We start from the raw sequence: 5218 nt of genomic DNA, 5'->3' as shown, positions 1-5218 counted from the left end.
CTTAAAATGAGAAATAGCAAAAGTATAATTATTATATGTCAATAAAATATATTTTCTTTCAAACTAAACCAATGTGGGTAAAAACTATATTAAGGATTACTTTTTAGGAAAAACAACACGAACTATTAAGAAAAAATGAAAATCCTTCTCTATTTGCATAGAAGACTGTGCAGAAAAGACTTCTAATATCTCAACTGATCTCCAGCCCCATAATTTGTGACTAATAAGTGGGGATGAAGGTATAGAAAATCTGTTTCACTTCACTAACAGGATTATAAAAGAGATCATATTTCTCTAAAATATTATGATAAAAGCTTGCTACACACTGCTTTGATTATAAAAAGAAGAATCACTGCAGGAAACAATGCAGTAGACATTTAACTGGGTATATTTCCTATGTTATGTATACTGAGGTCTGGAGTCCCAAAATTGAGGCCATAATTTAAGTGCAGATAAATGAGGAAATGAAAATACCAACGAAAAGATCAGAGATAAAAAGATGTTTCAATGCAATTAATTTAGCAAATACTGAGCAACCATTTATTGCCTGGTTTTGAAGGTCACATACAACACCTTGAAGAAACTTCTACATGTTTTAGTTTCCTCATCAAAATGGCAATATTATTTAATTCTTATAGTGGTTAAGATTGAATAAGGTAATATATAAAAGTGCCTGTAACAATTAAACATCCAATGAATGACTGTTCATTCTATTATTTTTATTTATTAACATAACCAATGTGCTTCTTTCTTTGGTGACAGAATAAAAAATTTTTGTTTTCAAAAATTTAATTTCCACATTAGCAAAACAGCTTCACATTTGCTCATTAATGTAGTTGGTAAATTTCATGAGAGTGAATACTGTAATTATGAAATTACTCATTGTCTACTTCAAAAACATTAATGAAGATAATAATTATATTTTCTATTTCTTCCCTGCTCATTTACAACTGTGTGGTTCTACTTTCCAAGAAGTTTGCATCCCTTACGCAATACAAAGGTCCAGAAAGCAATAGCTAAAGGTTTAAAGACAAAGTTTGACTCTCAAGTCCAGTTCAGAGAGAATGAAATATTCCCAAACACAATAATCAACCACTGTTTAGGCTACCCTATATAATGCACTACTACTATCTGTGAGCCACAGAGTGGGGGTTCTGTATTTTCATAAAAGCAGGTTTTTCTAAATATGATAAATAAAAATTCAAGCCAAAGTTGTTTTAAAATATTCTATTCCATGAAAAGGACTGAATGTAAAATACAAAAAAATTCATTTTTGTCCCTTTTAACAACAAATTTGGGTATGTAAGTAAAATTTCATAAATCATTCACATTTTATCAATCACATTAACATGGTATTTGTACTAAAATACGAATCACATAAAAAATAACACCATATTATGAAAAGGCCACAATTTTCTGGAAAATAAAAATAAGACTGATAAAAAAATACATGGTATCTACATTTTTCCAGAAGTATATGCAATATAGCGAGGAAATGAGATGGCAAATGGTTACTCAATGTAAAAGACTTCTGAAGAGGTTACAAATCCATTGGTCCTTAACCTTTCATGGGTTATAGACTTGAAAGTACTCACACACGCTTCACAGAAAAAATGTGTGCACATATACACAAAATACGGCAGACAATTTCAGGAGTTTCACAGATCTTCTGAATATAGACCCCACACAGGTTAAGAATCTTTACATAGATCCTTAATATTCAGGGATTATTTTTACCATGACCCAGAGGTCCAGGGTCTATGCTAATTTGTCATTTTGCTAAGACCCACATTTGAATCATACTAACAGAAAGCTGTAAGACTGCTGTTCAGTAACAAGAACTCAACTAGCAAGGGAGCCTAGTATTCACATCTGTGTGAGTCTGGCAACTTTACAACCCATATTAGTGGAAAAATTATTAAGAATTGCTTTAGTGGTAATCATTAACATATTCAGAAGGTCTCTGAACTTCTCATAATAAAAAAGGGAAGACTGTTTTTTCACACCCTAGGACTCCTTGGCAAGTTATATCATAATGGTATTCCCGCAGAAAGCAGACCAATAAAACATGACAAACCAATCAAAAAATAAAGCATATTATCTTTATAGATCATTAACATACTTATTAAATCCCTAACATATTAACTTCCTATCATTGTGTAATTTACAGATATAAAAGATACAGACCCAATCTTCTAAGAGCATTCACTGTTATACACCAGGCTTATACCTGAAAGTACTGACCCCAAAAACCACATGACATAAATTTTATTATGGATACCCCAGAACAAGTAATTATAAGTGTCAGATATATACAGAATATTCTAGTTTCTATAATCATTAAAATTCTAACATAGATTTTCTGATAGCCTTCGATGATTGTACTGTTATATACCACTATTATGTTGAAGCAAACCATTAAAAATCCAGCTAGTTTTCTTAAAGTTGGTCTCATAAAATATGATGAATTCATTATTTAATTTCAACAAAATGTCAAGAGTAACTTCATGAAATAGTGTACAGCTTACACACTTATTTTAAAATCAGAAGTTCTGGGCCGGGCACAGTGGCTCAAGCCTGTAATCCCAGCACTTTGGGAGGCTGAGACGGGCGGATCACGAGGTCAGGAGATCGAGACCATCCTGGCTAACACGGTGAAACCCCGTCTACTAAAAAAATACAAAAAAACTAGCCGAGCAAGGTGGCGGGCGCCTGTAGTCCCAGCTACTCAGGAGGCCGAGGCAGGAGAATGGCGTAAACCCGGGAGGCAGAACTTGCAGTGAGCTGAGATCTGGCCACTGCACTCCAGCCTGGGCGACACAGCGAGACTCCGTCTCAAAAAATAACATAACATAACATAACATAACATAACATAACATAACATAACATTACACATAACATAACATAACATAACATAACATAACATAACATAACATAAGAAGTTCTATACATCTATCACCCTGGCCTAGGCCTATCTTTCCACTTTACACCCACATGATCCTCTCTATCCAACTCCCCTTGCATTCTACACACACACACACACACACACACACACACACACACAGCATTTCACTACCTTCTGTCATTGGAACCTCATTTCCATTTCTGATCTTCATTCCCCTTGCAGGCCTGCTCTGCAAAAAGCCCCAATCCAGAAAGACAACTACTGGCTTGGATATGTAGATATATTTACTTCTATTCTTCAAAAGATAAAAGGATGCCTGGAGAGAGGATTACTACTTCTACTTTTATAACTTCAGGAGGGAAAAATACAGTTTCTGGCTTTTCAAACTGTAGTTGTGACTGTATTTTCCCATCAAACCACTGCTACAGATGGTTGTTTCACTCTATGGTATTATTTATACTACACTAAGTTACATTACAAACTAAATCAACTTTTGAAAGCTGGAACAGAAACCCAAAGGATATTTATCAAGTTGTGTTCACGGGAAGGCATTTTGAATTAAAATACTGATGATAATAGCTTATTGTGTATGGTGTGTACAGGGCACCATGGCAAGTAGTTTACATATATTCTCATTTAATCAACACAAAGAAGTAGATATTATCATTACTTGACACATAAGAAAACCAAGGCTCAGAAAGTCCAGAGCTAGAAGTCAAATGTTGTTCTATCTGATCCAAGCCTGTGCTCTGAGCTATCACACTTCATTGTCTTGTATGTATGTTTCAAGTTTTAAATATCATTGTAAAATATAATCTTATTAATATTTCATGAACAGTTGACTGCCTCTGTGAGTATGTGAGTGAGAGAGTGTGTGTGTGTGTGAGTTTAATGTAGCTGCAAATAGGCATATATTAAACTTGTTTTGACCTTTGGAATCTACTTATTTAAAATTCTCCATCTATTCCAGAAGCAATTAAAAATGCATCTATGTATGTTATTTGGGCATTACTAGAAATTTCTTTATACAAATCCATATTAATGTGCTAATAAGTAACAAATATATACATACAGTCATGCACTGAATAATGATGTTTTGGTCAACGATGAACTGCACATACAATGGTGGCCCCATAAGATTAAAATAGAACCAAAATTTCCTATGGCCTAGTGATGCTGTAGCCATCATAATGTGGTAGTGCAATCCATTACCTTTTCTATGTTTAAATATACAAATACTTAACATTGTCTTGCAATTGCCTATAGTATTCAGCACAGTAACATGCTGTATAGGTTTATAGTCTTGGAGTAACAGGCTATATGATACAGCATAGGTGTGTAGTAGGCTATACCATCTAGGTTTATGTAAGTATACTCTATGACATTTGTACAGGGATCAGATTGCCTAAAACACATTTCTTAGAATGTATCCCTGTCATTAAGTGATGCACAACTGCATATACATACAAATATATGTACATATACATACACACACACATAAACATAATTTTTTTTTAAATTTATTTATTATTATACTTTAAGTTGTAAGGTACATGTGCATAACGTGAAGGTTTGTTACATATGTATACTTGTGCCATGTTGCTGTGCTGCACCCATCAACTCGTCATTTACATCAGATATAACTCCCAATGCAATCCCTCCCCCCTCCCCCCTCCCCATGATAGGCCCCGGTGTGTGATGTTCCCCTTCCTGAGTCCGAGTGATCTCATTGTTCAGTTCCCACCTATGAGTGAGAACATGCGGTGTTTGGTTTTCTGTTCTTGTGATAGTTTGCTAAGAATGATGGATTCCAGCTGCATCCAAGTCCCTACAAAGGACTCAAACTCATTCTTTTTGATGGCTGCATAGTATTCCATGGTGTATATGTGCCACATTTTCTTCATCCAATCTGTCACTGATGGACATTTGGGTTGATTCCAAGTCTTTGCTATTGTGAATAGTGCTGCAATAAACATACGTGTGCATGTGTCTTTATAGCAGCATAATTTACAATCCTTTGGGTATATACCCAGTAATGGGATGGCTGGGTCATATGGTACATCTAGTTCTAGATCCTTGAGGAATCGCCATACTGTTTTCCATAATGGTTGAACTAGTTTACAATCCCACCAACAGTGTAAAAGTGTTTCTATTTCTCCACATCCTCTCCAGCACCTGTTGTTTCCTGACTTTTTAATGATCACCATTCTAACTGGTGTGAGATGGTATCTCATTGTGGTTTTGATTTGCATTTCTCTGATGGCCAGTGATGATGAGCATTTTTTCATGTGTCTGTTGGCTGTATGAATGTCT

At 34.8% G+C, this 5218-nt stretch overlaps 1 protein-coding gene across 8 annotated transcripts in view; it reads right to left on the bottom strand.

Annotated features, from left to right (window-relative positions):
- Window positions 1-5218, bottom strand: part of COMMD10 (COMM domain containing 10) — a 244942-nt gene that overhangs the window by 70751 nt on the left and 168973 nt on the right. The gene's annotated exons all lie outside the window — the stretch shown is intronic.

This window comes from Macaca fascicularis, chromosome 6, assembly GCF_037993035.2.
Source record: "Macaca fascicularis isolate 582-1 chromosome 6, T2T-MFA8v1.1".
In the NCBI taxonomy this organism is placed as follows: Eukaryota; Metazoa; Chordata; class Mammalia; order Primates; family Cercopithecidae; genus Macaca; species Macaca fascicularis.
This window is presented reverse-complemented; position numbering and strand designations above follow the sequence as displayed.